General features: G+C 36.7%; 1 pseudogene; it reads right to left on the reverse strand.

Moving 5' to 3' along the window:
- The window catches only part of LOC141410789 (alcohol dehydrogenase 1-like), a 68,523-nt pseudogene that overhangs the window by 18,048 nt on the left and 28,379 nt on the right, over window positions 1-22,096 (reverse strand).

The raw sequence follows: 22,096 nt of genomic DNA on the forward strand, positions 1-22,096 counted from the left end.
AGTCTCTCAGTTGCTTCCCATTTTCAGACCAAATCCCAAGACATATTCTCAGGGAAGGAATACTGGAGAATGAATATATAATGGAATAGTGTATATTACACTTATATCAGATTGTGAGCAAATTGCTTAAATTTTTATGATTAACTTTTTCAGTCTTTAAAATAATGATACTGTCACTACTTAAACTGTAAGGATGATATAAAATACAAATTAGATGGGATAAAGTATGTTAAAAGCTCAGCACACTGAAAGTTACATAAGGCATGCTTAAAATGCTAGTTTAAAAATTATAGAATTTCATCAGGGCTAGGGATGTAGCTCAGTGAAATAGTGTGTGCTTAGCACACACTCTGGGTTCAATCTTCAGCACTAAAAATCTCTGATGCCCCCCAAACAAAACAAAAATAAAATTATAGTAATTTTATGTCCTTATGAAATTAATTTAATGTGTACCTGCATGTTAACAGGCAACAACCCCTCACTGAGCCCCAAGACCACACACCATTGTATCAATAAGCCCAGTGGCTTCGAAGGCAAAGTCAGCACCAATGCCTGTCATTTCTTTCACCACCTCCTGGACAGGCTTCTCAAGGTTCCGAGGGTTGAGGCAATCTCTTGCCCAGGGAAACTTTTTCTCATTGATGTCAACCGGGAGGATCCTAGAGGCGCCAGAGGCTTTGCAGCCCATGACAATGGCTGAGACAATTCCTCCAAGTCCAAAAACCACACAAGTGGAACCGGGGGTGACCTGCAAACCCAGAGGAGAAGCTTCTGTTAGGTATCTGAAGCTGACTGTTAGGAAAGAAAAAATCCCTTTGATTTTATCAGTGATGGAAGGAACTCTCTGACTACATGGTTCCAGGTTTGCTGTTGTGTGGCTAGTCACTGAAAATGCACTGAAGTCCACCCTTACCTTTGCTGTGTTAAACACAGCTCCAAAGCCTGTAGGCACCTCACAGCTCATGATACAGACTTTATCCATAGGAGTGGCATCATCGATTTTCCCCACTGCGATTTCATGTACCACGGTGTGGTGTATTCAGTGAATGTGCTGGTGCCATAAAGATTATAAATATTCCTTCCTCTGCAGGTAAATCTGCTGGTTCCATCTAACAGTAATCCAGTTGGAGATATCATACTGTTCCACAGATACAAAAAGTGACAAAAAAGATATAAGGCATGTTAGCTTTGCATCAATACCTATACCAAGTGAAAAAAAATGGGTGAACGTAGTCAAAGAAATGGAAACTAACTTTTCCTTCAAGCACAAGTTTCCCTTGGGATGCAAGCAAGAGCTACATTCTCTGCACTGTGGAAGAGGGAACATTAGGACTTTATCTCCTAAGGAAAAAGAACAAAGAAAGTGATAACCAGCCTGGGCAGAAACATGAAATACAAATAAGATCATGTTTACAAGACAAAAAAATTTTTATAGAAGATGTGATCAATTTGTTATAATGAAAGTTATTATTTTTGAGGTTAGTTATCATTTCATTTTGGAAAGAAAATAAAATCAATTTTAATATAAATGGACCTTCCCAAAAGAATTGGGAAATTTATGTAACTAGTAGCAATGAGTTTCTATTAACATTGAAGTAAGAGAAAACTATATCTAAGAGTGACATCCATATTTGTGGTATATAAAGCTTGTCTATTTTAGCCAATATTCTATCCCAGGAGAAAGGCAGAGTTTGCACTTAGTATATACTTCATTTGTTAAAAGAATGAATTAATACACCAGTGTTAACACAAGAATTAATACTCTTTATGAGATAGTATATTACTGAACAAGAGTCTAAATTTGAGGAAAGGTACCCTGTGTCCTTCATTCTGGTTCTGTCATTAAGTAACTAAATAAACTGAATTAGATCACTTATTTTGCCAGAGTGTATATTTCCCCAACATAAATTATGCATAAAATATCTATGACATAGATTCTTGTTAGACTACCATGCAATATTATTAAGTGTTTGAAATATGAATGTATGCAATGTGGAAAAAATAAATACAAATCTGGAGGAAACTACTACAGATGATGCCTACTGCAGACAATTTAAAGGATTATCTATCGTGTGTGTGTATGGATACCGTTTCTTAATTGTACATATTTTAAATTATGATATATTATATATATATTTATAATTTTTAGTTTAATTTTGGGGAGATAGATAGACTTGAGGTAATCTTTACAAAATTGAGTAGAGAATTATTCTTTTCCCTTTAGTCCTTTCTGTCAAACACAAAATTAGAAGAATCAGACTTTTTGTTGTTGTTGTTGCAGTTCTGGGGATTGAACTCAGGGTCCTAAACATAAAAGGCAAATGAACTATATCCCCAACCCAGGACTCTGAATCTTAAGCTGCCTACCTCTTGAACTGTGTGGTGTGTGCATGCAATGTAATGTTTTGTCAATACATGATGACGTTCTGCTCTCTTTATGGTACCTTTGGAGAATAAGAGACTGAATTGGGAAAGGAGTTGACTCCATATTTTGCCCATTCACCTACCTGGCTTCACACTGGTTACACCTTCTCCAATACTCTCTACAACTCCAGCTCCCTCGTGGCCCAAAAATCACAGGAAATGGTACTTCGTTTTTCCCTTCCAGAATGTGCATATCAGAACCACAGAGTCCAGATGATATAATCTGAAAGGGAATTAAATGACTGAAAAATAAAATGCCTTGTTGAAACTCCCTATGTAGCTATGTTAAACAAACAAAACCTCATTTTTTTCTTTTACACAATTGGAGAACAGGAGGACAGAACAGGTCCTGCCTGGAAAGGTAGGGGGAGATTTGTACCAGTGGTGGCGGGGAGGAGGTGGGAAAAGGGTGTGGGAGGGTGAATATTGTGCAGATACTGTGTACACATGCATGTGAGTAAAAAAAGATAAGTGTTGAAACTATTCCAGGAATGAGGGGAGGGGAGGATAAAGCAGAATGATGGAGGGGGTGAACTCAAGTATGATATATTTGCTATATTATATGAACTTTTATAAGTGCTACAATGTATCGCCTACCCAACACAACAATACAAAAATGCCTTGCATAAAACTATTGAATATTTCAGAAAATGTCACATTTCCAAGTCCAGAGACAGAATATATTCATCAAAGCTTGGCCTAAACATTTAATGTGCTATTGTGTCCATATAAAAGTACAGCTACTTGAGAAAACGAAAGACCAAAGTGATTAGTTTGTCTTTGTCTTTATAATTTTTCCTGAACCACTTTAGTATCACAAACACCACTAAATGATTTTGTGGCTGTTTACCAAGAAGAGTTTTATATTCTGTGGCTTGTGATAAAGCAACCAACAGGAACTTCAGGGTCTGTTTTGATACATGTACTCAAATGGGAGGAAGCCGTGGGTGATAATGTCTTGGATTCTCTCCATGCATTTTCCTCTGCCTGCCAGCAGAAGAGGCTAAAGCACAAGGCTTTCATGGTAAGTTTTTTAACCACTTTGAATATGTCATTATATTGACCTCTGAATCATATTGTTTTTGATGTCGTCAATTGTTAGTCTTACCTGGGTTCCCTTGTATGTGTTATATTATTTTTCTTTTGTGCTTTCAAGATTTTTCTCTTTGCCTTTGTCTTTTTATTTTATTATGTTGTGGCAAAAATACTTAATATGAGTTGGTTCTCTTAATAAACTTTTAAACATATAATACATTATGTGACTTTAGGTACAATAAGACGCAATAGATCTCTAGTTTATTAACTCTGGCTTAAATGAAGTAAGAATATACAATGGAGAAAAGACAGTCTGTTCAATAAATAGTGTTGACTTGCTTAACTGAAACTTTATGCTGGCTGATTAAACTTATTTTTCTCTTCTTCCTAGCTCTAGAAATCACTTTCTAGTTGTTGGTTTTGTGTTTATGGTTATTTCAGATAACATATATAACTAGACTCGTACATTATTTGTCTTTCAGTGACTGACTTACTTTACTTAGCAGAATGTTTTCAACACTCATATGTGTTATCCCAGATGATAGTTTCCTTCATTTTAATAGCTAAATAGTACACATATATCTGTATATATGTGTGTGTAGCATACTTTATTCATCTGTTGATTGTTACCTAAGTTGTTTCCACAGCTAGGCTATTGTGAATAGTGCTGCAATAGTCAGAGGACTGCAAATACCTTTTGACATACTTATTTCAATATTTTGGATAAATATCCAGAAGTGGTATTTCTGCATCAAATAGTAGTGCTTGGTTTAATTTTTGAGGAATTTCCATACTACTTTTATTGTGGGTACATAATATGGGTACATATGCAAGGGTTTCCAATTTCCCTGTAAACTTGCTAATAATTAATATCTTTCGTTTTTTGGATAATAGCCCTCCTAACAGATGTGATGTAATACCTCATTGCAGTTTTAATTTGCATTTCCCTAATAATTAGTCACTTTTTGCCACACCTATTAGTTATTTGCATATATTTGTCTACTTTTACCCTTGCTCTTACCCAAAGGCTAAGAAGCAGTTTTTGGTGTCATGTTCATGAACTCATTGCCAAGAGCAATGCTGAAGTTTTCTCTGTGTTTCCTTCCCATAGTTTTACATTTCAGGTCTTATGTTCAAGTGTTTAATCCATTTTGAGTTGTTTCTTTTGTTATTTTATGAAATACTGTCCAGTTTTATTCTGTTGAATGTGGATATCTAATTTTCCCCACACTGTTTATTGAAGAGACTATCTTTCTTCACTGTATGTTCTTGGCCCCCTCATCAAAGTCCAGTTTACTGTATATGTGTTGGTTTACTTCTGGTCTCTATTCTGTTCCATTAATTTGTATGTCTGTCATTATATCAGCACCACATTGTGATTACTGTATATTTGTAGTCTATTTTGGCACCAGGAAGTAAGATTCCTCCAGTTTTGTTGTTTTTCAAGATTGCATCAACTATTTGCAGTCTTGTGTTATATGTAAATTTTTACATTTTTTGTCTTATTTAAAAAGAATGCCACTGGAATATTGATAGGGTTGCATAGACTCTGTAAATGACTTTGGGCAGTGTGGACATTTTATCCATATTAAGTCTCCCAATCCATGAACATAGGCTATTTTTTCATTTGTTTGTGCCTCATTTAATTTTTTAAATGTTTTGCAGTTTTTAGTATACAAATCTTTTACTCTCTTAGTTAAGTTGGTTCCTAGGTACTTGACAGTTTTTTGTGCTATTATAAATGTGTTTGATTGCCTAACTTCCTTTTCAGATAGTTCACTGTTGTGTGTATTCAAATGTAACTGCTTTTGGAATGTTGATTTTGTATCCTATAACTTTATTTATTAGCTCTAACGTGTTTGCTGGATTCCCTTCCTTCCCTCCTTCCTTTCTCCTACCCTCCCTTCCTTTCCTTTTGTACTAGGGCCTTGAACTTGCTTCAGCTATTCTCTAGGCTGTTTTGCTTTACTTACTGATTTTTTTTTTTTGAGATAGGGTTTTGCTAATGCCTAACTGGATTTGAGTTTCTGATCCTTCTGCCTCCACCTCTCGAGTAGTTGGGCGTGCACTGCCATGCCTGGCTATTTCCTTTATTGTAAGCATTTGTTGCTATGAATCTAATTCTTAGTATTGCTTTTGCTGCATCCCATAAGTTTTGGTATGTTGTGTTTTCATTTTCATTTGTCATAAGATATTTTTCTTATTTCCTCTTTGATTTCTTCTTTGGCTCAATGGTTGTTCAAGAATATGTTAATTTCTGCATATTGGTGATTTTCCAGTTTTCTCTGGTTATTGATTTCTAGCTTTAGTCCATTTTTTTGTCTGAAAATACACTGGTATGATTTAAATTTTCTTAAATTTGTCAAGACCTTTTTTGTAACTTGATATGTCACAGATCCTGGAGAATAATCAGTGCACACTGGAGAAGACTAAGCATTCGGCTTTTATTGGATGGAATGTTCTGTATAAATTTGTTGATTTGTAGTGTCATTCAGTTGTGCTGTTTCTGAATTGATTTTTATGTCTAGATGTTCTGTCTATTATGGAGAGTAAGGTATTGAGTTCTACTCAATTACTGTTGTCTATTTCTGGCTTCATTTCTTTCAGTGTTTGTAGTATGTATTTATATGCTATGACGTTAGCTACTTATGTATCTGTAATTGTCATATCTCCTAGTTCAGTTTTTTGGAGTACTGGAGTTTGAACTCAGAGCCTCTTACTTGTTAGACAGGAGCTATATTACGTGAGCCTCACTCTCATCCATTTTTGCTTTGGTTATTTTTTGAATAGGATTTTGTATTTTTTTTAAATAAATTTTATTAGTGTATAGTCATGATACAGAGGGGTTTCATTTGACAGTTCTGATTAGACTTATATTGTATGTTGTTTTCATTCCCCCATTGTCTCTCCCCAATAGTCTTCTCCCCATCTCACTTAAAACAATTGCAAGAGGTTTTCTACTTCTGTTTCATATAGGTATATGAAGTCCACACCATGTTAAATGAACTTAGCCAGGATGAGAAACACAAAAGACACATGTTTTCTATCATATGTGGAAGATAGATCCATCGATAAACATATACACAAAAACAAGCATGATCATATATACAAACCCAGTTGCAGAACATGTTTGTGACAGTGGAACTACTCTATGGAACTCAGGGAAAGTAAGAAAAGAAAAAAGAATGATAGAGCAACAGTAATATCACATACCACAAGATGTGAAGGTAGAGGATATGAGGATGTGTTGAAAAATGGGGTGTGAGAGGTAAAGGGGTCAGGGAGAGTAATCAAAGGGATTAAACAGACCAAAGCAAAGCATACCCACAGCTAGCATACAATGAGACATGCCTTTGAACACCAACTCAAATATTAATTATGAAAACCAGGACTGCAAAATAGGCACTGTGTGTGTGTGTGTGTGTGTGTAGGGGGTAGGTACTAGTGGGTGGGGAAGGATGAAGGAAGGATCTTGCATTTTTGACCAGGTCAGTCTTGACCATTAGCCTCCTAGTTATGCTTCCCAAGTAGCAGAGACAGTTTTGTTCTTTAGTATAACTTTTCATCTTATGCTACCCTCCTTGTGTTTTGCTTAATCTTTGTATTGATGTGCTTTGATTTCTTTTTCTTTAGTGTAACTTCTATTGGTATTGTGTACATGTGTGTGTTTACCTTGGGACTTATACATTATTATTGTTATAATAGTCTATTTTAAGTTAACAATGTAAGTTCAATCAAATGTGCACTTTCATTATTATTGCAACAGTTTAGATCTACTCCTGTATGTATCTTTTTTCTGTAGAAAGAGTGAGCTTTATGGAGGTTTTCTTGTATGTGACTAATCCCTTTTGTCAGTCTCTCTTTTTCTCTCTCTCTGACAGTCTGATATAATGTGTGTCAGTACAGATCTTTGAGTTCATCTTATTTGTGTCTTTTGTGTTTTTGAATCTATTCTTCTATTTCTTTCCCCAGATTTCTTTTCTTTTCTCCTCTCCTCTCCTCTCCTCTTCTCCCGTCCCCTCCCCTCCCCTCCCCTGTCCTCTCTTCTCCATTTTTCTAGCAGTCTTGGGGTTTGAACTCAAGGCCTTCACTTACTAGGTAGGCACTCTATCACATGAGCCATGTCCCTAATCCTGTTTTTCTTTAGTTATTTTTTGGATAGGGTTGCCTGTTTCTGCCTGGGGCTGGCTGTGGACTGCAATCATCCTACCTTTGCCTCCTGGGGAGCTGGGACTACAGACTTGTACACCATCCCCAACATTGTTGAGATGGAAGTCTCACTAACTTTTTGCCTACTATGGCCTCAAACTGTGATCCTCTTGCTCTCTGCCTCCCACATAATCATATTTTAGCAAGTTTTCTAGTTTATTTTCCCTTCTGGGATTTCCATATCTGTAAAATCACCTACTTATTGCTATCCCATAATTTCTTTTAATTTTTCTTCAGGATTTTTTGTTCCTCTGACTAAGTGTTTCTAATTGCCTTTGTGAGCTCAGTGAGCATTTCTTCTGATTGATCTACTTTGCTGTCGACTCCTTCTAGTAGATGTTTTAGTTATTGGATTCTTCAGCTCTACAATTCCTGCTTGGTACTTTTTATGATTTTTTTATCTCCTTGTTGAAATTCTCATTTTGTTCATATATTGATCTCTTTAATTCAGTGAGCATTTTTATGAGAGTTACTTCAAATTATCTGTCAAGTAAGTTATATAATTCCATTTCATAAGGGTCAATTTCTTGAAAATTATCTTGTTGCTTTGTCTGGTACATCTTTGCCTTATCAATTTTCCTTGACTCTCTGCATTGCTTTCTGTGTGTCAGACAAAGCAGGTTTCTTTCAAGTCTTTGTGGACTGACCCTGTACAGAGAAAGACTTTACCAATCACTAAGGATAGAGAATCTGTGGGCCTTTATCAACTCTTTTCCTACCCCATGGAGAGCAAGAAGTTGTGGGGTTTGTTTGTTCACTCTGTGCTGAGAAGCGGGGAAGACTGGTGCTATCTATAAGCACAAGCTGCCACCTTGGTTCTCCACAGGAGACTAAACTTCACTGGACCTGTCAAAGCTCCAGGAGTGGGAAACTGATTCCAGTGTTTTGGAAAGGTTCAGAGAAGCTGTAGGCATAGGTCATAGCCATAGATCAAGTCTTTCCCTTCCCAGAGGGAAGCTGAAAGCTGGGCTTTTTCACCCACTTACTCTGTGCCAAGCAGGGAGTAGGTCTATAGCATTTTCTAGCCCTGGGATGCTGTTGGTATTACCCATCAGGTGGTTAGATTTTGGTGGACCCATCAAAGGCTTCAACAAAAAAAGACAGAAAGCAGTCTTCTGGGGAATCTCCTTGGAAAACTTGGGATAGCTGAACATGTAAACCAACCCCTTCCTTCTTTGGTGAACCTGGGAGTGAAGGGTTTCTTGTGAAATAGCATGGTGCTGTTTCAAGGGTAGACTCTCTTAAAAGATGACCTAAATCTCCCCAAAAGTTTGGAGTGAATCTGGTTTCACATTCTCCCTGGATGTACTTTCGTATTAATTTCTGGATTTCTCACAAAGTGAATTTGTCCATGAATTTTTGTTGTTGAAATACTGGGAAGAGTCTGTGGCTTTCAACATAGCCTTTGACTCTGCTATTTCTAGGTATGGATTTCTGAGCTTTTTTCTACTTGGAGTGCATTGAGTCTCTTGGATGTATAGATTAATTTCAGCCTATTTGGAAATGTTTTCAGCAATTATGTGTCCATTATTTTTCTGCCTTCTCTGTTTCTTCTTTAAAATGTACATCATTCATATGCTGATATGTTTAATGATCGATCTTCCATAGTTCTCCAGTGATAAATTCATTTTTCTTCATTTTTATTTTTGTTCCTCAGACTTTATAGTCTCTAGTAATCTGTTTTCAAGTTTTCTGATGATTCTGCTTGTCCAGCTCTACAACTGAGTAACTGGTAATATGGATCTGGTAAATCATAGGAAGTCTTTAAAGATAAAATGCCATTTGTTTTCCTAAAATTATAAAATCATTACAAACACACGTCTGTATTCATGCCTATAAGACACTCCTTAAATCTATGGCCATACCACCAGTTCACACCTGATCTTGTCTAAAAGACTCATTTGTATTTACCTTAATCCAAACCTCACCAGCCTTTGGCGAATCAACTTTGACCTCCTCAATGGACAGAGGGGCATTCATTTTTCAGAGAATGGCTGCTCGGCATGTGATAACCTACATGTACGTAAAGGTAAAATGAGGAAGTGGGCTTATTGCTATTAAACTAAAATCAGGTGAGACATAGTTAAGTTCACAACTGCTATACTGACCATCATATCCCTTGAAATCCACATCATCTACATCACTCATTGGGAACAATCACATGTATATATTTGCACATCTCTGAATACTATAAAATGTTATAATGGGAAACTGGTGATGTATATTTTGTAGGCAGTCTTTGTTTAATTTTTTAAAGCCCAGACATCTGATTGGTATTCATTGATATTAAAATCTTGTGATTTTGATATTGGACAAGTGGTCTATGGAACTAAGTTTATTGTTCTGAGTCTAAATTTCTGCATTACTATTTCAATTGTCATTCTTTACTTAAAATACAAAAGATTAGAATTCGTAAATGCAAAGAAGATTATAAAAAGTTGACTATTTTCTTGGAAATGGAACAAAAAACATTTTTCCTTCTTTAGCCAAAGTTTATCCTAGTAAAATATAATGTAGAACATTTTCTCTTACCTTCATTCTTAGTTCCTATGTCTTATAACCTTTATTCATTTATTGCATTTTCATCTAAAATCTTTAAATAGTTCAGGCTTTTTCTTATATTAGTAGGTGACTATATTTGAAGGATAATTTCAGCTTAATAAAAGAACTTTTCTACTTTACAGAAGAAATGGCTAAGTTGCTTCTTTAAATGATAATAGCTCTAATTTTATCACAATTTTGATTTTTGTTTCTTAAAAGTCTACTTATAAGTTACCAGGAATACTTTTGTTTTTGTAATATTGTACACATATATTCCCACAGTCTTTAATAATATAGTATAATAATATTATATATTGTAATGCATTTCAAGAGTCACACAAAATATGACTTACTTTGCTTGGTGTTTCTGTGGAGGGCTTAGCTTGCTGAATCTTTCCTCTGGCTGGTTCAGAAGTGAGAGCTCCTCTGCCTCCTCTGTTCACTAGTATAGACTGTTTACCAGAGTTTCCTCGTACCCAAGAGTGACTCCCACACTCCCATCATTCAAAGAAAGAAGAGGAAGGAAAGCAAGAAATGGAAAATAGAGAGAAGAAAGAAAATGGAAGATAGGAAATCAAATAGCAAGGATGAGGAAGAAAAGAACTTGGGGAGAAAGAAGGAAGTTTAGTGAATGGAAAAGGAAAATAAGAGTATATTTTAAAAGGGAAATGAAGAAGAAGAAGAACTTCTTCTATAGTAAATATTGTGTTTTATCATTTGGACATTCTATATACACAGTATCATTTAATTTTCCATATAGCCTCTGTATGTGTTGTTCATTAGTAAAGGAGTCTAAATTTCCCCTCAAAATACAGATTAACTTTAGTCATAGCTAAAATAAGATTTCTGGTTTTGAACTTCAGAGTTTTGGAGGAATAATTATGAAGAGAAATGTAAGAAATTATGAGAAAGGAGAAAAAATTTAGAAAGAATGGTAAAGATTGATGAAAGCTATTGGAGCAGGAATGAGCATGAAAGAATGAATAAAACTAAAGAGGTTAATTAGAAAGGAATTCTGTTAGATCAGAAACAACTCAAACTGTTTAAAGCAGAAAAGAAGAATTATTGTCTGAAGTAACTGTGTAATACAGTAGTTATCTGGTATTAAAAACAGAAAGATCTGGAGCAAGGTTTCTCAACCTTGGCACTTAATCTGTGGATACTTACTGGTTGTCGGCTATCTCTTTAAGTATTTACTGTGTTGATGGCCAAGGAAGAGTGAAAATGATATAATCAGGGCAGTGTGTCTCCATCTCTGGTTAAACTTGCCTGACTGTTGGCTTTATCAGAAACTTATTTAATTGACTTTTTCAATTCATAATTTTATCCTTTTACCTCAATGTTTTATTTTAAATTTTATATGCTTTCCAAAAATTTTTCTTTAAGGTTCCTGTTATTTTTCAAAGAATAATTCTAAACCATTAAAATAGTATTATTCTTTTTTTAAAAAATTACATGCAGTCATTGTATCAGAAGCCACTGTATAGTAGTGCAGCCATAAGAGTAGAAGGTAGTGAAAATTTATGACATTAACAGAGGTCTTATTGATTTTTGAAATCAGGCTTTAAGTAAGATCATTTTCTTCTTTTCACTCAGGTATTTTCAGAATCTCAGTGTTATGTCAAACTTTCCTCTCTTGTTGCTCCTCATATCATCCGGTCTGCTTTGCAGGATGCTTGTTCTACTTTTACAATGATTTCTGCTTCTTTAATCATGGCTCTACTCCACTGCTACCATGCAAGTTTATTAGTCCTCCTTAGATTACTAAAATAGGTAATGATTCAGCTCCTTGTTATTGGCTACTCCTCCCTCCAACCATCCCTCCCTCTGTTACCAGTTTTCTCAAAGCAGATATTCAATTCAGAATTCTACCCTTGTCTCCCATACCCTGCTCCCACCAATGCCCTATCATAAAAAAGTCAGAAAGTCCTATAAGTGACTTTCATTGATTCAGTTATTTATTAATTCTAATTTTAATTTTTGCTCATAAACTATATAATACCCCATATATCCCAAAGGGTTTACATAAAGAATAAAATAATGAACTAGCATACATTCGCACTCAGATTAAGAAATCAAGCATTACTAAATTCAGTTGAAATCTCTTAGAACCCTTCTCTTATGGTATCCTCATCTCCTTCCATGTAAAGATAATTATAATCCTGACTTTGCTGGTCATTATTCAAATGCACATTCTTACAGTCTAGTTAAAAAGAATTCATTTAATCATAATATAAACCTATGCTACTTTAAAAAATTCACTAGACTCCAGTGGAGGTATCATTAGGCCAACTTCATAGGTGAAGAAATTGGATTAGGAATGGCCATGTAGTGCATTTAAGTCATCTTCTCAGCTCAAAGTTGCAAAGAGTAGTGTGGACCCTGTAAAAATTGCTTTTACAGATTCTCTAGGAAGAGCAAACTGATTTGAAATTTTACATGGGATCTGTGTTGATATTTTCACAGTTAGACCTGAGGTTATTTCTGCCTGTTTCTTCCCCTTTTCTCAGCCCAGGTCTTGCTAGTTTGATCTCTGTCATTGTTTAGGGCTACTTTTGCACAATGTAGGCAAGGGGAAATATGTGTGGCCCTCATATATGATCCACTTGGGTTTCTCCCAGCTCTTCATTGTTTAATCATAATTGAATGGATACATGCAGCAACCATGGCCCTAGGATACTGTGATATGCAAGTATTTAAATATCTCAGGAATAAAGATTTAGGTTCCACTACCATGTAAACACCTGAGATGTGCTGAGGTGGTAGCTGAGGGTGAGGGGAATTCAGACTCAACAGAGAAAGAGTCAGAGTAGTAGTTGCAGCCCAACATGATCTCTAATACAGGAGACCCATGGGGACTGAAGCAATCCAATTAGTATCTCTTTTCCTGGTTCCTTCTTAGGAAGAAAAGCATGGAAACCATGGAGGAGTTACTCCTGGTCATGGAGGGAGAAATGGACCTGTGGGTGCCAGGGACAGACTGTGGTGGCTATGGAGACAAACTCTCAAATCTCCTCAAGAGAATGGGCTGGTCGGTGTCAAAGCACTGGCTGCTGGCCAAGTGTCTGGGGATCCTCACGAAAGAAATAATAAGGGGTTGGGGATTTAGCTCAGAGGAAGAGCGCTTGCCTGGCAAGTGTAAGGCCCTGAGTTCGGTCCCCAGCACCGAAAAAAAAGGAAAAAAAAAAAAAAAGAAATAATAAATACAGGAAGTAATACATAGGTTAATTTGCATAATATAGCCATTTTAAAGTCTATATATATTTAAAAAGAGCATGTTATACACACAATTTTCTTGTACAGGTTTGCTAATTGGCTCTGTGGCCTGTCAGTGAACTTGTGCCTGGAACTGCTGCCTTCTGCCGTGCTCACATGGTCTTTGAGCTGTGTTGGAGCCTGCAGAGTAGCTGGTGTTTTGAGCGATTCTGCTTATTGCTGCATTTGATGAGCCCTAGGAAGACTCTGCTGTAGATTCTAGTATCAGTACACACAGTTCAATCTGACAAACAGGTAGGTATGGGCCAAGACACACAACTCAGAGCAACCTTAAGGAGAAATGACTTTTATTCTGTGACTATTGATTATATGACTGACCCAGGAACTGATCTCATTCTCTAGTGAACTCAGAAGTAAGAGTGATCCTTGGTTCAATGTCCATGTCCACTGAATTGTCTTTTGTGTGGAGGAAGATCAGTCACTATGTAGAACACTGAGTTCCACATTCCCAAAACCTGATTTCTCACAAGGACCCTACAAAGTTCTGTGCTACTGCTGTTGCCTAGGCCTCTGGTGCCTGTAAATATCCTGTGTCTCAGGAGTATGGGGGAAAATGCCCATGGCATAGTCAATAATTTAATTCAAGCCTAATTTTTAAGCCAGAGTGTTGTTAAGCCTAATCAGCAACCATTGCCATGGGGAGAGGGGACTCTATCCCTGGTGATACTGATTTGAGACTCTGAAGAAAGAAACTTAACAAATATAAGCAGAGTAAACAGAACCCTCTCCCCAAAGTATATCCAGTAACTACCCAAAACAAACAAACAAACAAAAACAACAATATAGGCATTTGGCCTTGTTGAAAATTCAAAGTTTGCTAAAAACTTTATTCAACAGAAGAATAAAAAGGGCATCAAAGAGTTTTTTCACTTCTATAGCATAGGTTGGTTCTAAATTTACTTTAGCATCTGCAGAGTTTGATTATTAACACCTTTCAAGCTCCCATCCATCTCTCTTTATTGCCTTACTTCTGGGCAAGATGGTGAGAGTCTGCAAACTCTTTTTTTTTTTTTTTTTTTGGTATTGGCAAGAAATAGAAATAACACAAGCCTCAGCTTGTGAACTCTTACTTAGCTCCACCCCTTCACCACAAGAAAAGCAAAGCCTGTTACTTCAATTTGTTCTCTCAAGTTATTTTTGGACCTGCTTGAGAGCTTGAAAGCCTCATTATATGTACAGGAAACATTTTCACACTCTCTTGATATATGTATGCATCATAAAGTTGCTTAATGCAGTTGGTTCCTCAGCACTGATCTTTGGGACTGACATAATTTCTTTGAACATGCAACCTTCTCATCTGGAGTCAGATGCGATACTATTGCACCATGGGGTTACTATAAATTGAAACCCAGTCATATCCTGTTAATTTTGGTCTCGTTAAACCTTTCCCTCACATCTAATTGTTTGTAATATGCCCATGTGTTCCTCATCTCGCTGGCCCCAAACCCAGCATATCCCTCAGCTGCTAACCATGATAAAACCTACCAGTTAATCCGAGTTAATGTATTAGTCAACAGATTTTCTTTATGTGAACAAGTTTCCCATTTCACATACATTTTCTTAAAACTAGCCAGTGCACATTCCACCAGGGGAAAGCCTAAGGAATAACGCCGATGGACCCTAATAAAGGCAGGGTCCCTCCCACTGGTCCTCTCTTCTCTAATCTGCGTCTGCTAGTGAAGATCCTTGCTACTTCCAGACCCCCTGTCAGCCTCCCATCCCATCACCACTCCTACCCTCTGTGGGAAATGGTAGTAATACATTTCTTCTATTGATGTATTTTGGTTTTACATTCTCAGTGTTTCAGGTGACTTACACATGGAGCCTAACTCTCCTACAGAGTGGCTATCTTGTGGGTTGTGTATGACTGGACTGGTAGAGTGCTTGTCTAGTAATCGTGAGACTCTACGCAGAGAAACTAAAGCAGATACCTTAAAAGCAACTGAGGCCAATAGGAAGAGGGGACCAGGAACTAGAGAAAAGGTGAGATCAAAAAGAATTAACCTAGAAGGTAAACCCATGCACAGGAAATCAATGTGAGTCAATGCCCTGTATAGCTATCCTTATCTCAACCAGCAAAACCCCTTGTTCCTTCCTATTATTGCTTATACTCTCTCTACAACAAAATTAGAGATAAGGGCAAAATAGTTTCTGCTGGGTATTGAGGGGGTGAGGGGAGAGGGAGGGGATGGAGTGGGTGGTAAGGGAGGGTGTGGGGGCAGGGGGGAGAAATGACCCAAGCCTTGTATGAACATATGAATAATAAAATTAAAAAAAATATTCCTGTACAGAAAAAAAAAAGTGAACGTGTCTTGTAGTTGTTGTGAGAGTACCTCTCTTGGCTTTTGACCACTCAAGAGCTAGATCTGAAGAACAAATTAGAAAGAATCCATAACAGTAGATGTAAGAGCACCATTATAAGACTTGATATTGTGTCTGTTAGTTGGGAGAAGGGGTCCTTCTGTCTCTGGAATGACTACAATAATTCTGTTTTTCAGTTAGCTTAGAAAGTCATTATAAGATGTAGACAAAATGACTATATCTGTTGTAGTTGCTCCTTTTCTATTTTCAGTAATGTTTTCATGTGTTGATGCTCTCATTCATTGTGAGTTAATATCTCGGGGAGGGGTGACATTTTGATATATGTATATACTGTGAAGCCATCACAACGATCCTGAATTTCCTCATAATCCTTCATAATATCTCCCTTCTACCCCTATTCCCAATCAACCACTGATCTACTGATATTTTATTAATTTGTATCTCTGTTTTTTACTAGTACTACACTGTCTTGATTATTGTACCTTTGTAGTAAATAGGAAATTGGAAAATGTGAACACTCCAACTGTTATTATTTGCATTTTTGTTCATTTTGAAACTTACTTTCATAAAATTATTTTTAACAAAAATTATATGGGGACAATCTGTGGTGCCTTGATGCATATATACATTGTGTTATGTTTAAATCTGGGTAAGCATATATTTCCTCAAACATTTATCATGCCTGTATGATGAAAATATCCTAACTTTTTTTTTCTAACCTGTGGCAATGCATTATCATTATCTGTACTCATCTACTGTGCAATAAATAGCTTGATAGAACTTCTTATCCCTAAGTATAACTTAGTAACTGTTAATAAACTCTTATCCACCTCTTGTTTCCTCCTACTCCTACTCTCAACATCTTTGTGATCAACTTTTTTATGTTCCACATAAGTGAGCTCACTTGCCTTTATGTGTCTGGCTTTTTTCACTAAGCATAATGATTCCATTCCCATCCACGCAGTCACAAAGAAGATTTCATTGTTTTTAACGGCTGAATGGTAATGTGTCTGTTAATTCGCGAGTAGGTGTAATACATTATAAGTTTTGCTCGGTTGAGTGCTGGATCTTTTGTATTACTCTAAGTACATTTGAATTGTACTTTGGGATGAGGTTATGTAACTGATAGTTTGATCCTATCAGATCTTGATTTAAATGTCTTATTAATAAGATCAGGCAGTATTCAGTTAAGCGCTAAATTTTTGCTGGTATGGAGATAAAAGCCTTCTGAGTACTCTATCTGATGCCCCATGCATTAGAAAGTTATCCAGAACCTGGATGGGAATAGGACTCTTTATGAGACACTACTATAGACACTGTTCCTTCTAAGATTTTAGAGTGACTTTTCTTTCAGCCTTCAGTAGTTTCTGACATGCATGTGCCATGATTATTCAGCTGAAGAATCCCTTTCTCTCTGACACTCAGCCTATGAATAATGGCCTTCTTGGTGTCCTTGGCCTACCTCGTCTCTACCTCTGTCTCTTCTACTTATCACAAGGATTGAGTTCTAACTGTATTTTTCCTCCTTGTGTTTCAAACAGGAAATGGACTGCAGACTATCAATTGGGACAATAGGAGGGCTCAATTCATTTGTTTCCTTTCACTCTGGAGAGTTAATATGCTCTCTCTGATTCCATCTTGACTGAAAGTGATTTTTTTCTTGGATGTTTATTATTAAGTACAGAGAAATAGTACTGATTTTTGTATATCAATTATTTTTTCATGTAACTATAATGAATTCATTTATTAATTCCAACAGTTTTTCATGTAGTCTTTAGGGTTTTCTATATGTATGGCAGGATATTTGTAAACAGAGGCAATTTAATTTCTTTTTCAATTTGGATGACTTGTACTCTTTTTCTCACTGAATTTCTCTGTCCAGGACTTCCAGTATTTTGTTGACTAGATATCACAAGGATGGAAATCTATGTCTTGTCCTGATCTTAATGGAAAAACTCAGTTTTCACCACTGAGCATAGTTGGTATGGGCTTTTCAGACATCAGATTTTTAAAGCTTAGGTAATCTTCTACTGCTAGTTTGTTGAGTATTTTTATTATGAAAGGGTGTTGAATGTTGTCAAATGCTGTTTCTTCATCTATTAAGATGGTCGTGTGATTTTTGTGTTTCATTCTGTAATGTGGTATATCCAATTTATTGATTTGTAAATGCTGAGCCATCCTTGCACCTCAGGTATAAAACCCACTTAGCCATGGTGTATAATCTTTTAATATGCTTCTTTTAAAAAAGCTCCATTTATTTGAGTAAATAGCTTGTAAATAAATCATTGGTAAACATTGCAAGATTAAATACATTTTCAACAACTTCCCAGTGTATGTAAAACTCACAAAGTTCTTTTAAAAAAATAAAATATATTAAGAGCACCTTTGATATAAAATGCCTGGTCCCTGTCCTCAGACACAGCCACCTGGAGACATCTTATTGTAGGTGGGGCTTCCAGGGGGAAGCACCACATGCCTCCTGAAAGGAAGGAACAGTTTCTATTCTTACCTTTTACCCTGCAAACATTCTATCTCAATTTTAATTCTTCTTCAAGGAGCTGGTGTGTAACTGAGTGAGCAGGGCAAGTGCTCAGCCTAGTCCAAACATGGAGATGAAAGTCACAACTAGGGGTTGGAACCCCTTCCTGAACCACTGAGCAAAATGCAACCACACTTTCAAACCAGCAAATGCTTCTGTATTAATTATTTGAGAGAAGATGTGGCCTTCACATCTGTAAACCTGCTCCACATCAGTCTAATGCTACCTGGCACAGCAGGGACTAAAATCTTCTTCTAAGCAGGAAGATGCCTAATCTGTTACTTTACTTTTTACCAGCTTTCATGGAGAGTGGATGATAGGACGTATTGTGTTGGAAGCAGGAATGGACTGCTAAACAGTGCTTCCCTTTTCCATTGCAAAATGCTACTCAGATAGCATGGCCATTGCACTAGAAGTCAGGTTAGTTCTTCAAATTATGGATTCATCAAACTTTAAGAGAACACAAATGATGGAGCAAGTACATGTCCTGGCAAAGCATGTCAACCAATGAAATAATTAGAAGCCCATGAAGTAAGCCCTTGGCCAACTCACTATTTTTGTAGTGTAGCTCATTAGAACTCCAGAGACACTGTATTCTTTTATTTGGTGCAGCATTAACATTAAGGATGCCTAGTGGCCTCTGTAAACACATGTGTTGTGACTTCTCATTAAAGAACAAGCACAAACTTATTCCATCAATGTGAAATAAAACTCACATCTATATTTTAATTTGATTATATACAAGTACAGGAAATTTAACATCTGAGTCAAATGTACAAGTTAAGAAAAAAGTATGACCAAACTGGTTGTAAGAAAACCATTTTCCCTATTACACAGTTCTTGCCTCACCCATCTTCAAATTTTCACTTATTTTAATAATCCTTGGTTGGACTGTGGTCAGAGTCTTGATGTCTTTGCTATTAAGTATTACACTAATGAAAGCCCTTAAAAGCAATAACAGTAAAGGAAGGTTCTTGACTAATTGTCTAACAGATTTCCCTCTACACACCCAGAGAGGAAAAGTTGTTCATAAGAACAACTGTTGTTTCATAAATGTCATCATGAAGTCCAAATCCCAGAATCCTTCTTGTCTCTGAGAGACTTCTACCATATTGAGAATGCCATGCTCTTCTGCCGAGGGCTCAGTTTCCTCCTGCCTCTTACCGTGGAGAGCAGCATTTGATAAAGTTAATCTGGATCAATAGATTTGAAAAGAAAGAAAATTTCTAGAGCTGGGCATCATAGCACACATGTGTAATGCCAGCACTTGGAACTTTAGGCAGGAGGTTCACTTGAGTTCAGAAGTTTGAGACCATTCTGGAAAGTAGTAAGTCCTCAGGCGAAAATAAATAAGGAAATAAATAAATGAAGTTTCTAATTCTTAAAAGGTGTTAAATTTTCAAATTATCTTTTCTGAAGCTCATGGAAAACTATATCCAATATCAGTATAAATGCTTGTGACAAAACGATTTGTAGAATATTGATAGGACCTTTGTAGGTTTTGTCCATTTTTGTATTGCCTGTGTCTATTCAGCACACAAAAGGTGCTAAATAAGTATTCTGAAAAAATGAATATACACTGTAGGACACTTTCCTTAGTCCTCTAAGTTACTGTAGAAAGCACAGACTGAGGAGCCAGAAATGTCTAGGTTTGAAAGCCACGTGTCCTATTAACTCTGTTTCTTCCTCTACAGATGGGGTACAACTGTGTCACAAGGCATTTCTCAGGATGGCTGGAGATACCTAGCCATCAGCATCTAGCATAGTGTGTGAAGCTCCAAAATTCAGTAAGTGCAAGCTACTAAAATGTTGAATGGACCGCTTCCATCAGTAACCTGAGGGATTTAGTATCACATTCTTTTATTTCTTAGAGAAAAGATTTCTTAACCATATAGACTGGAGTTGGAGAAGCAGGTTGATTCCAGTTACACTGAAAAACTTCACCTACTGTTTACAGAATGGGAAAGATAGTTTGTAAGTATGCACATTAAAAATTTTTAGCATAACTTTTAAACCGATAGACAGGAAAAAATACTGCAAGATACTTAATCCAAAAGATGGAAGGAAAGAAATATAATAGGCAATACAAATGGAAGCCACCTGACAATGAAGAAATAAAATCAGTGTATCAGTAATTGCAGTAAGTGTAGGCAGATTACCTCATCAGTAATTGAATCACACACCTTTTAAGTAACTTAATGACCTGAACACTATACTAGGTCCCATACGTAGAGTTTTGCCTAAGAGTGAAGTAATGAGGATGCAGGCTGTCTTCGTGTCAAATGGCTTTTCCTTTGTGTTGTTTTTGCTCTTAAGTCAGTTGTTTTTACTGGCAGAGGTTGAGCAGACATGTTTTACAATCTTGGCAACACTAGCAGAAACAGCTCTTTACCAAAACGCCAGCAGGGCTCCTCGGATTATGTCTCATTAGTTTAATTACTGCAGTTGCTACCTCAGCACTCACTGTAGGCCTGGAATAACTTCTTTCACTGCACAACTTCTCATCTAGAGTCAGACCCAATGCCACTGCGCCATGAGGCTATTCATTGTTTGTCGTGTGTGTGTGTGTGTGTGTGTGTGTTTGTGTGGGTGTGGGTGTGTGGGTGTGTGGGTGTGTGTGTGTATAGGGTGCTAGGAGTTTCTAGTGGGCTATTTTCCTGATGTCACTCCCTATTCTACCTCCTCCTCCCTCCTCTTCCTCCTCCTTCCTCTTCCTCTTCTCCTTCACCACCACCTCCCCCTCTTTTGTTGGCAGTACTATGGATTGAACTCAGAGCTTCATGCTAGCTAAGCAAGTTCTCTAATCTGTGAGCCACCAGCTTTTTCTGCTCTAGTTTTTTTTCTTTTTTCATTGTTCTCACTTTGTCCCCGGCCAGCTTCACACCATGATCTTCCCTCCTATCTCTGTCTCCCATGTGGCCAGGATTTCAGAGGTGAACCACTGTGCCCAAACCTATCTTGATTTTCAGAAAAATATTTTTGCTGTCTTGGCATCTAAAATGTGATAATTATGTCTCACCTGTGGGTGTTTTTTATTAATTGCTTTGGTCACTTGAAAAGGTTTTCTTGGGAGGAGGTACTGGAAAGTGATCTAAAGCTTCAGATCAGGAAGATTTTCTATTTATTTCCTTGATAACTTCCTGACTTTTGCTTTTTCCAGTCTCCAAAGTTCTTACCACCTGTGTGGTATTATTTATTTTTTTTACTGTCATAATTTACTTTTTAAAGTTTTCCCCCCTTTTTTTGTTATTTGAGATATAGACTCACTATATCTCAGACTGGTCTTAAGTTTTCTATTTAGCCTAATCTGGTTTAGAACCTTAAACTTGTGATCCTCCTGCCTCAGTCTCCAAAGGGTGTTGCAATTACACGTGTGTCCCATCATGCCTGGTGAAGGTTTTCTTGAATAGCTCTTCAAGTTCTTTCATTATTTTTATTACAATTTTGTGAATTATATTTAACTTTCTAAGAACTCTTTATCCTCTCCTTTTCATGTCATCCTCTTCTTGTTTTATAAAATCCTATCATTTTATTTTTCTAAGCATACTTTTTTTGTTATATTCAGTTTTCTCTATTGTAATTTTTTCAACATTTTTTCTCACATTTTATGCTACTAGCTATATGTTTTTGAACCTCATGAATTCTGATTCACGGATGAAAGGCCAGACTTTTATTATGGCAACTGTTCTTATTTTTCTTTACCATTGTTTGGGTTGATATGTTCCACAGTGACATAGATACAGACACATG

This window comes from Castor canadensis, chromosome 9 (assembly GCF_047511655.1).
Source record: "Castor canadensis chromosome 9, mCasCan1.hap1v2, whole genome shotgun sequence".
Classification (NCBI taxonomy): domain Eukaryota; kingdom Metazoa; phylum Chordata; class Mammalia; order Rodentia; family Castoridae; genus Castor; species Castor canadensis.